The sequence below is a fragment of the Plodia interpunctella genome, chromosome 1 (assembly GCF_027563975.2).
Source record: "Plodia interpunctella isolate USDA-ARS_2022_Savannah chromosome 1, ilPloInte3.2, whole genome shotgun sequence".
Classification (NCBI taxonomy): domain Eukaryota; kingdom Metazoa; phylum Arthropoda; class Insecta; order Lepidoptera; family Pyralidae; genus Plodia; species Plodia interpunctella.
This window is the reverse complement of record NC_071294.1, coordinates 4,732,050-4,744,242: the sequence shown is the minus strand read 5'-3', so window position 1 is coordinate 4,744,242 and position 12,193 is coordinate 4,732,050. Positions and strand designations below refer to the sequence as shown.

At 37.4% G+C, this 12,193-nt stretch overlaps 1 protein-coding gene across 11 annotated transcripts in view; it reads left to right on the top strand.

Moving 5' to 3' along the window:
• The window catches only part of mbl (muscleblind), a 259,998-nt gene that overhangs the window by 122,747 nt on the left and 125,058 nt on the right, over nt 1–12,193 (top strand). For 2 of the 11 annotated variants that reach the window (XM_053744834.2, XM_064436135.1), the window contains exon 1: nt 4,723–4,909. The exons of 1 other annotated variant lie outside the window; for it this stretch is intronic. The gene's annotated coding sequence lies outside the window, so the exon portion shown is untranslated. Of the gene's footprint in view, nt 1–4,721; nt 4,910–12,193 lie in introns of those variants that run through there. 8 more of the 11 variants (XR_008404698.2, XM_053744895.2, XM_064436133.1 and 5 more) reach the window with 7 other exon arrangements.

The window sequence follows — 12,193 nt, the reverse complement described above, 5'->3', positions numbered from 1 at the left end:
AATCTCACATCCCTAATAATAGTGGGAAGAGTACTCATTTTAAAGTAAAACTTCATAAATTCAAATTTGCACAGAGCCTCGCGGAGCGCCTTATAATTTGCTCTGCATATCTAAAAGAACCGCTCCATTCAGGTAAGCGTTTGTTCAGGCCATTGATGTTGTAAAACATTACTCACAATGGATATGTCGTAAGAATTATAAGTACCTACATACAGTGAAATACCTTTGTCCTATGTTGATTAATAAAATTGTCTATTTGCGCACATTACTTTCAAACTGTTTTTTTTTTCATTTGACACCCCTCTCATAAAGTGTTGTAAGGTTCTTATTATTTTAATTTTATTATCAATTTACCTTTTTATCTAACATACATATATATATGTAAAAAATTGAAATTTTACATTATTAAATTGATAATAAAATTAAGGTTAAGGTAAGCGTATATACGCTAACCTTTACGCGGTGAACAGAGCCAAGAGTCGCGAGAGTCTAATATGTATTTAAAAAAATAATTTTAGCCATATATTTAAGTATATAATATATAGTAATATATAATATATAGTAGTAAGTATAAGTATGCAGTATATAATATATTTAAGTCTATATATCTATTTAAATTTTAGCCATATATTTAAGTATATAATTAAAAAAACGAGTATACTCATAATTATAACTAAATCGAAGAAAGAAATGAAATTAAAATGTGGATTTAAGTTGAACGCTCTTACTGCCTATCCATTACCTCATCCATTCGTATCTATTCCGAGGCAAAGCTAGTGAGTTTCCACCGTTATTTCTTTAGCTGAGAATCCCCTCGCACAAGTTTAGTTAGGAATTCCGCGTGCAGCTATCTTCGTATCGTGCCACATATTTTGTAGGTTGGAGATAGGGGAGTTTTCTTTTCCCTGTGAAAATTTTCCTAATCTATTTTCAGGGTTCGAATAAAGCATATGTTGCGATAATCTTGACTTTTGTGATGTTGTTAAAGAATATTTTTCGACAGTGGTTGAACAAAGTTGAACTGCAGCTCAATTTGTTTTGTGAAAAACAAAGTCAGTCAGTACCTCAAACTAAAGTCACCTCAAAATTTTACTGCATGTATAGCTAGTACTTTATGCTTAGTTAGTTATTCTGTCTGTTTGATTAAACGTTTTTTATTCTTTTAAGTTACCCAGACTGCATTTTATGCCGAATATTATGACCGTAATTTTCATGGGCTAACTTTATGACAACATTATATGAGAGGATATTGTAATATAAATAAATAACATTTTGTAGACTTTATAATGCCTTATCCTTGGGTACACACACATTCATATTATTCCATGGAAATTCAAAGGGGTTCCCCAGTGATTTATGTGAAGTAAGTAAACGTAAACAATTTCCTGAGGGTAGTGTCGCGATACCGAATACCTCGCCGGAGTAATATTGGGAAAAAGTTGCGCGCCGGCGGATAGTTGCGGGGGTCAAGTTAATGATATCGCCGCCATTTGTGGACGAGTCCCCGCTCTGAATTGCGCTCGGGCACGTTAATGGGCTCAGCTACACAGCTCTGAATATTTTAAAGGACATTCGCCGAAATTACTACAAAAATAATGCCGCTTTGCTTGTACCGAATTACCCGAGAAACGGTTTAGAGACCGGCAATAAATATGCACGGAATCCTCTTCCTATTACCTCTTTGCAGATTGCTTTTTTGGATTAAACGTTTTCGATGTAGACATTTTTAACGGGTTATCATGAAATAGTTTCATGAAATGAACCCTACGCGAATAGAATACCCGTCAAGCGATATAGACTTCAATAATAGCCGAACACAACAGCTAAATAAATATTTTAGTAAATAGCATCAACTTGTCATAAAAGGCAACGTAGAGAAGCTGTCTTCTCGTGCGGCAGAAATCGTTTTAGTACAGTTGGTACAGTGAACCGTTAAATAATAAATGAGGTTTCAGTGATAAAGGAGCAGTGGAGTCCGCGACTGCCGGCGGAATATTGGCTATGCTCCGGCCGCGCCCGCGCCGCGTGCCTTGCAGACAGCGCGTTACGTGCGCCGCATAATGCACCACCCCGTACAAAATTCAAAACTACCCAGCAAAATAAATTCACCACAGCTATCTTATTTACTCTAATTCTACTTTCGAATCCCTTAGCTCTTCTGCAACTCAGTGTTCCGTAATAATTAAATTTTCAAAAACTAGCAAACGATTCTTTTATGAATTTAATAATGCTAGTTCAACTGAAAAATCTGTAAGTTCACGACAACCGTCGAGTCCCAAGCTGGATGTTTGGAACTTCTTATGCATTTTGCAAAGTGCAAAAGTTTCGCACACACGGTGGCTGCCGGGGCACGCGATGCATGCGAACACGAAACGACCTCCCCTAACTTTTTCGTTTTGAAAATCTTCATTTAAATAATGTTTCCTCAAATAAACGCGTACCCATCGTGTAATTTCTCGTTCCACAACTGTCGGCTTGCTTTAGCTTCTGGCATATTTTATATGGTGGAACGAAACCAATTTCCGTTTCTTTGTTGGTGCTGTTTTATAATGCGGGCTAAAAAGCTTGGGATGTTAGGATTTTTCTACATATACCTATGTTCTGTGGCTCAATCAAACTAACATACATAGACATATATGTATACAGTCTGCACACCAAACTCTTCCAAAACCACTCTAGTTCTTTCTGGTTCACTCTTACGAAAAAATATTCCCGTGGGAAATTCGCACGGTGAAAGCCGCCGGCAAAAACTAGTATAAAAACGATTGTTTATGTTTGTGTTTTCTTACCATCGTTAATAAGTTATGATAAAAGTTTGTCCGGGTGTTCTAATACTAAACATATACTTACAGATATTCATAACAGGTACCTAGTTAGCTAGTAGTAAAAATAGATGATTGGTTTCATGGATCCGTAGAATGAATAATGAAATCGTATTGCAGAGTCATTATTAATTGATTCATTGTTCTGAAAGACAATATGTTCCAAGTTCCAATAGTTTAAAACTTTGCTCTTTGTTGAAGTCCGTTTTTCTTAAAGTTCGTAAATATAGAATGGCACCTGACCCGCCTTTTTTAAAGACAGACTTTTCATGGACAATTTGTGGAATAAAGATATTTTTAATGATTATTATATAAGTAAGTAAATCATCAAGTCATCTGTTTCGTGCTGGTGGGGTCACAGTCTTGCGACTTCACCCCTTTTGAAAACATTGCCTTGGTTATTAGATTTAGATAGACGAAATTTTCTTTGTCGTGAGGCCCCTCAATATGGCTTTGGACATGTACTAAATATAAGCTAATTTTGTTAACCTATGACAATCCTACTTAAGTCCACTAGTTAAAATTTTGGAATTCACCATGTTCGCCTATTTTGTCGTGTTAAATTGCGCAATGATAACACACAAGAATAACTCAAAATATGTAAAAACAGCTATTTTATTGACACAAAATTGAATGATTGCTACCGAACATTAGCAGAATCGACACCAGATTCGCTAATTCGACAAACAGACAGAAACTTTAACAAATAGATAGTAATAGCAATAGGTGAAAATTAGTAAATACAACAATAGGTATTCCTCATTTATCAGAAACGATTGAAATTTAATATAAATTTGTTTTTAGCCATAATACTTATTTAAATGAAATGCTTCGAAAATTATATAACAAGAATACGGGTGGCCAATATAGGTACTATACGTTATCATTATCACCGTGAAAGTTCACAGCAATAGTACCTACCTATAGAATTTTGAGCACATTTAAAACAAAAGGGTAGACTGCTACTCTAGTAGAAAGGAAATCACAGAAAATCTTAACTTAGTATATACTAAATACCAATTTATTGGTACTAAATACCAATAAATGATTACCTACCTAGGACCCTACCTTGGTGGAAATAGGTAGGTTGCTACGTTACTTACGTTATAAGTTATAGGTAGGCCTACTGTTCGTTTCTGCATTGCTCTAATGCAGCTATACGAATAGTAGTAGAACCTAAGCGATAATTTTTGTTTTCTATAATAAAGCTATGAATCTAAAATCTAAATGTTTCTTCCATTCCCATCTTTTCCAGCAAATGGTAGAATTGGGAATTTGCCCAGTCGAATGATTGGAAATGTCCCGACCGGATCTCTGTTTAAGCTTTATATGTTACTGGATTTTATTATCTGGAACGGGTACCTAATTTCTGTACAAACAAACTCTTTCCCTGTTCATTCATCGAGAGCCCCTGAGCGCGCTAAATTTGAATTCATGTTATGAACAAGCAACATATAAACTAATTACTGAACGGAGCCAATGGCGAGAGACGCCGGCAGTGCCCGAGAATCGATAACTCACATTATGCCCGCTAGAGGGCTACTCCATCGACGCCGGTGCGCGCCCACACCACTCCTCCACGTTGCGCAACTGCGCAACTAACTTTGTGAGAGCGGCCAAAACATAAATTAGATTTTGAAACAGATTTCAAGAAAAAGTCTAAATGATTCAATTTGTAGAAAAAGTTAAATAATGTAATCTATACATAATGCACCAATATTTTACAGACAAATATGTAAAATGTTAATTAAAAAACAACTTTATAACAAACTGATAATATTTAAATTAAATATATTCTTGATATTGTAAAAACATTATATAGATTTTTAGCATAAAATGTTATAAGCGAAAAAAATTACAAAACAACGCACACACAAAGTCACATCGGGCAGTCACTCGTAGTCAGCTGCTGCTTAGCTTGCTGTTTCGTGTCGCGCTTCTTGTCCGCTTTCAATGTTTTCCGTTTTATTTTGTTATTTCTGTGATGCAAACCGAAATTTTAACTAAAATTTATGTTATTGCATGAGTGTGATATTAACTGTGCGGTTTTACTGTGATATTTTTCCGTGGAAAGCAGAAAGATCAAGGTAAACGCCTTAATATTTTTGTTTGGTCGTGAACATAACCTCTCTAAGATTACATACGATGTTCAATTTAAGTCTTTTTAAAACGAGCTATTTTAAGACGAGGATGTAATCATTTAGTTATGTGTGCGCATCATCGCTGAATAACTTCATTGTTTACATAGTGAATAATACGTAATGCGCGTGTAATCAGGAACGATATTGAGAGCGCTCGATAACTGTATGGATTTGATGTTTATGTTACTTAAATGTCTTATGTATTGCTCGACTTTTTAAGTTAAATATATGTATTTAATATTACAAGTGTTGAATACCGGTATTATTTGCAATTGCGAAATTGCAATGAAATTGTTGACTTCAATGAATCACCATGACAAACAATGCTAGTTGATAAAACAATGACATTCAGTTGCCGCCGACTCCTCATAGGGGGCGTTAGTCGTCCCAAAATATTCCCAAAATCGTTGCTCAAAGCCCTAAAGATTAAGGCCTCACGCGTCATCTTTACTTTTTTATTGTTACTTAACTATGTTTGTATACATGCTGCAAACAACGAGATCATAGGACCGATTATCACGGAATCGAAATTCATCTCATCAAAAACTTCAAACGAACGGTCGATTCTGATTCCCACTCGATACTGAAAATGAATCCAGTGAAATTTGCTGGGGTCCGTGGTCAAATCAATCTGATCACAAGAACGACTACAGGACACATTGCCTTGAGCGGCAGCTGGATAGGTACAAGAAGGGTTCAGGCAAACGGCTGGTGGTAATTACAGACTACCTAATCTAAAATTTTAGGCTTTATTTTTTACACTGAATCCAGGCATCGCGGCTTTACAACCCAGACTAGTTAACCGGTAACACCGTAAAACGTAAAGATGAAGTAAAGTACCTAGGCACGGTCTTCAAATTGTTTTCATTGATTTTAGATGATCTTGAAACTGGAAATACCTATACTGGGCGTATACCTATCTAGGCATAGTCGTCGTCGTTGTGTCGTACCAGGATCTCAATTATTTACAGCCCAGAACTGGCTATTATTCCAAGAGCATATTAGCTCCTTAAAGTATCAAAATGTACTAGCTTGTGCCCGCTGCTTAGCCCGCGTGAATTTCCCAAGGGATCAGTACTGTTTCCAGGTTGAAGGATATATCCTGTGTACCTTCCTACTCCTTAAGCAGGTTCTCTTACATACTGCTAATCCTAAAGGGTTTCGTCTACCCATACCTTTTATTAATATATATGGGCATAGGTAAATATCCATTTTTTTTAAATACATAAATAACATATTGCGTGTTGATACTTGCCTAATACCATCCTAAAACTATAAAGTCGTAAAATACCTACCTATTAGACACGATCATTATATTGTTAAAGTTGGTAAAAATTACAAAAATGGTAGATTGGTACCTACTTGCATAATTTCAGCTTGGAAGTATTTTCTCTGTGAACACTCTTTTATATTTTCGTTCATACTGAAATTTTAATATTTTTGTTAAAAGTCTGACCAAGAAACGAACTCAAAATGGAGTGTTATTTAAGCTGGAAGATCGCCTGTCTCGGCGTAGAGCGAGTTTCGAAATAATTTTATGAGAACGTGACACACTAGGAAGATCATTAGGGAGCATCCACATAATGAAACCAGCGACGACTTAGCTGTAAGTGTTATATGTTGACACTTCTATTTACAAAGAGGTGCGACCTTGACGGCTAATGTACTTCTAATAAGCACACGTGTTAAAGCACTTTCCCGCCTTTGATTCGTCTCGATTAGCGTATCATTGTCTCTATGCTTATTTATTAACTCTCTCATCTCGTTTTCCCGGTTCTTCCTCAGCCGTTGAGCGTCGTAGCCCAATGCCAGCTTTCCTACATTATCTCCACTTCGCACGGTCGCTGCCATCCTTAGTTGTCTGATCATTCATACGCACTAATCATCTCTTACGACATATGCTTATTATTATCTAACCTAGACAAATCAGGAGTCGAATCCATATCTAATGTCTTCTCTGCGCTTACGCATGTCTAGTAAACCCGCAAATTACATCGTTCATTTTGCTTTGTTCTTCAATATATTTTCTCGTTAAGTAAAAATCATATTATGTCCATGTTGTGTTTGCTGCAAGAAGGTTGGCATCTTGTTTTATAAATGTGTAAAAGCTTGATGGTTGTTCAGCCAGCCAGATAGCAAATTAAAAAAGGAAACTAATGAGTGTGTTTCATTCACGAATATCTAGTTTTTTCTTCTTCTTGTTATGAGAGTGTGTGATAGTGTTGACCTTGTCGTAAACTGGGCCATATCAAACCAGGATGAAAGCATTGTCTCGTTCAGGAATTCCCAAATTTTCAAATGCGCTTTTCCTTGAAGATAATGATGAAGGTCGTTTCCTCGTTAAACTTTTATGAACATTCCACAACTTTTTTCCGCTCTTTACTACGTTATTACAATTTATTTATTAGGGCTTAAGGCTCTATTTAAGCCAAATGTTATAATATTCTTTTAGTACTGTTTTGTGGATTTGTAATTTTACAATCCAATTCGTACCATTGAATCAGTAAATATTTTTATTAAGTAGGTATTTTGTTTATAGTAAAATGCTTCACATTTATTTCAAGATCTACAATCTACTAAGACAATTTATGCATTTGGATGGGTGGTTTGGATGGTCGGATTGATTTACATTGCAAATTGCAATGCAATCTGTAGAAAAGAAAAAAGAATAGATATGTTCGTGCGTGACGCGTCAATGAAGCTTTCGTTCGTACACAATTCGTAGCGCGTTCATTGCTAGAGATAGGCATCGCTCGCAGCTCTATTGTCACGGGCTACGATATTCACGTAGCCCTGCTACGAACTTCCATCCGATCGATGCGATGATGGTCAATTCGGGCAACAATGTTATTTTGTCCATGTGTTAGTTTGAAAATAAAGTTTGTTAGCCTAACAATCGTATGGCACTGCGAACAAAGAACGACCGCAATGTTTATTCAAAAACGTGATTTAAATTGTCGTTTATAAAGTCGGAATCACCGTCCCCTCAAACACGGCGATTAATGGTTATTCGAAAACGCTGTTAAATGCAGATGAGTGGCTGCATAACATTTGCAAATGTCGACTTTTGTCGAAAATGTCCGTCTCGTCGGCCATATTCCGTTTAATGTCGCAATATTGTGAGCGTCGGCGGGGGCCGCGGCCGGTCGCATGCATTTACATACATTAATGTGGACGCCGCACATGCATGCACCTACCCGAATATGTGTGCGCTGCGAATTAACTGTAATTGAGCCATTCGGACAACGGCAGAACTGCTGTCCAGTTTGCCTATTCTACTAACACTTTTGGTCTTCCATGCACGCACAAGACTATTCAGTTTCATTGTCATTTTACTCGGTGTCAATTTCTGTGAATACCATGCCGCCAGTTAAATTCGATGCTTTGACGTTAATCAATCATGTGAAGCCTACAGTACAGAGTGTTACTTTATAGATTTTGAAAAAAATCCTAGATTAACATGGTATTTCCACTCTCTTGCAAGTTTTACTTAAAACTAATAAGGGCATTAAAACCATTGGTACTCATTGCGACGAAAACGAACCACCAATGGCAACGCAACGGGATATTCATCTTCACCCTTCCCGGAGACCGGAGAAACAAACAGGGGCGTCGGAATTTTGTTATTAGCGTTACTGAGGGGGTAGGTGCCGCTACCGTCGCACCTGACTGATTGATAGCACTTCTTTCCACCTCGGGTCGAGCTTGTAATCGAGCCATTAATAAACTTTACTGCCTCCAAGTTTATCCTACGGACTCGTTATTTGCTTAATGGGCTGGCAAACGGCCGCACGAGACACCTGGGCTAGCCCGCTCATTGCTAACCCAAATTGACATATTGATGAAGATATTCTAAGATCCAAATTCAGACATAAGTACGCGACGTCTCTTACTTCGAAGATTATTATAGTTTTAAACATTGACTCTGCGCCACATAATTTTCGCTGCCTTAATGCTCGCTGCCTGTGGAAACTAGTACTATGCTAATTTGTATAATGAGCGGTTATTATATAATATTTGTTTGTAGGTAACAAAAAGTAAACTCACTTTTGCAGTGTGAAGTTTTAAGTGTGAAGATTTCATCTACTCAATTGATCATCATAAAATTTCGCTTTCATTATGGCACAACTCCCGTGGAGAAAACACGCGGGCGAAACCGGGCGCAATACATGTAAGTAAAGTAATAAATAAACAATTTGCCGGATTAGGAGTATATACAAATGAAGTTGGGATTTTTTTTTACTCTGTTCCCAAATTACTGACAGTGGGTCGAGCTAATGTCAGTCGACGCTTGACAAAGCGACTGTTGGCACGGAGAGGCTTTGCTCGTAGATGTAAACAAAGAAAGTAAAAAAGTTAGAGCAAAAAGTTTTATTTACGTTCCATTTTGTACTTTAAAGAGGGAAATTACAACTTCAATAACAGTAGCCTTAATAAAAATTAACGTTGTTTTTTATTTTCTCCGAGCTTAAACACTTGTAAATTAAAACTTTGTCACGACTTTGTTTTACCGTCTTATCAACTGGATTACTCTTTCTCTTTAAATATTGTATTCCAGAAGAGATAATTGGATAGTCATTATGATCGGCCACAATTCACTCCCCTGAGCTGAGTTGAGTGTATTAATGTCAACCGCAGAAGGGAGAATGTCGCTACTTTGTCAGGCGGCTCTCGGTGCCGAGAGGCTTAACTTGACAGAATGTAAACGACAAGGAGACAAGGGAGGCGCGGCGTCGTAAAAAAAGGGCAAAACAATAATTGCGGTGTAGTGCGGTATCGATAGAGCCAGGGCCCCATTGCCGCTGCGGCGTCAGGGCTCGAGGCGGGCGCTTCCTTCCGCCGCCCGTGATTGAAAGTTGACATTGAGCGGTGCAGGGCGGCGCCAGGTACGGCTCTCGCTATTTTTGACCCCGCGACCTATCGCTGCGGCGATCGGCCTCGCCAGAAACTTGCCGTTTTAATCGCGTGAATGTGCCACACCATTTGCAAATGCGCACAGCGAACCTTTCGTGTTCAACCGCAAATTAGCGTCATTTTCGTATAATTCTGCTGCAATTAAAATAGCGAAAGCTTTAATTTCCTATTATTGATATAGATTGAAGAATACATATAGTGTGACTCCAGGTAATGCTTAACCTTATTCACACGCATTACCATACCAATTTTTAATTCTTTAACGCCTGCAATAAAAATCCATGGTCTATAAATCAATCAAAAAGTTACTTGGCGAGAACTAGTGGCCGACCGTGTGACCTGTCTCGGCCATGTCGTCAGTATCCCAATCATTTGTCTAAAGATGGCGTAGAGTCAGCCGCGGGCGAGTGCCTCTCGAAATGGGTCAACGCCTACCGACAAAAGGTGCGGCCTCAGATAAGCGACATTTCCCGCCGTCCAGCTGCCGCCCGCAGCTCCTAAAACAAAGAACAATGAAATATATCTCATTTATTTACGTTTTACTGCTTTTCTTTTTTTTTTCGTGTGCGCCCTATGTATAGATAATCATTAGGCGTCGTTTGCTCGGCGCCCTTTAATGTGTTTGCATGCTCGACAATTTGATACCACGCCTGTTTGCATTGTTGCCGTTTTGCCTTCCCGATTAGGGTCGCATTCGAGCTCCATATTTATTAGAGCGTAGGACTCGCGACACGACTTTCATTTTATACGAATCCAGCTCTTTGCTATATTATAAAATATATGAAAGCGGTTTACTTTCCCTTTCAAGGGATTAATGGTAGCATGAGGACAATAACACCATAAAGAGAATATTATTTTGTTTTATCGCTTACATATTTAATTATTCGTGTTTGTAGATTGATAAAGGTTAGTTGATTTTAAAATAGTGTGAGAACAAACAATTATTTGTCTGTATAAACATAACTTGAAATATATTGTGAAGTAACAGTAAAATGAGATAATACTAAAATAGTTGACATTACAGCAACACTAATAGAATTCTGTGAAGAATTTCCTGATAATTGTGGGACGTTTCATATTACTTATATCATAAGTGAATTAATAAATAATATATTATAAATACTTCGATAAAATTAATTAGTAATACGTCTATATTATTGTAGTTAAATAACGAAAACTAATTTATTATCAACTCTAATGTGGAATGGAACTCAGACATTGGTAACTGGATAGGTTGAAGCGTATAGAGCGCTCGCGAGCGGAAGGACGCGTCACTCTGCGTCTGTCTGCCTTCAGACACGATATTCCGACCTCTGACACGGCGGCGGCGCGACATTTCACTCTCTTGTGGCTATTACATGTTCTGCTTGGTAACCTACAATACGGAGCTCGTACTCCGGGTCTTCTTTTTGGAATAGTGCAATATATTGGTAAATGTTTATAGCGCTCGTAAACGGAAGGGCACGTCATTTTGCTTACTGTCTGCCTTCAGACACGGGTTTCCTTTCTCAGAAGACTTCACTTGCTTGGGTCTGTTATAAGTTCTCCTTGGTAGCAACTCATTTTAGTTTGGCTATAGTTCTATTTACTTTTAAAAACCCCGGTCTTATCAAAGTATTAAATAAAGTTAATTTGTCCACCAAAATCTGACATCCCTAGCCTGCTTATGTTATTTTTATACTATCCTTTCATGTTAGATAAGAGATCGAGAAAAAATAATAGAAATAAAATTTGAGTTGGTGTACAAAACTAAAATCTTTTTTTACTGAATGGAAGTAGTGACACATAGTCGGAGTCTATCGTGAAACGAAACCACTTAAAATGCATTAATTAATTTTAGTATTATCGGCTACAAGCATAAGATATCACAGAAAAGTCATGAGAAACATTATATAAAACGCTAGCAAGCGGAAGGACGCGTCTCTGTGCTCTCAAAAGCGGCGTTGGCTTCCGACCTCTATGACACGAGGTGCCTTGTGATGCGACAACTAAAATGTGGAAATTGATATTGTACATTCATAATACCTGAAATTAAAGCATTTATTTTCAAAGCTTTACAATATGTTGAACTAAATTTCAAAAAGTTCCTCATTGAAAAAGTCTGCTAACCAAAAAGTTTACACTCCCATTTCAACTTCCCGCTCAAAGTATCTAGTCCGAATGGCAAATAAACAATTTGAATGAAGATATTTTAAACTTGTTAGTATTGTTTTGTCATATTTATGCCCAAACAATAGTAGATGGGTTCTGATGGGCGCTCCCGTTGGGAGCAGGTCCCAGTAATTATTAAAATGTTTTGACACGGGGTAATAAATC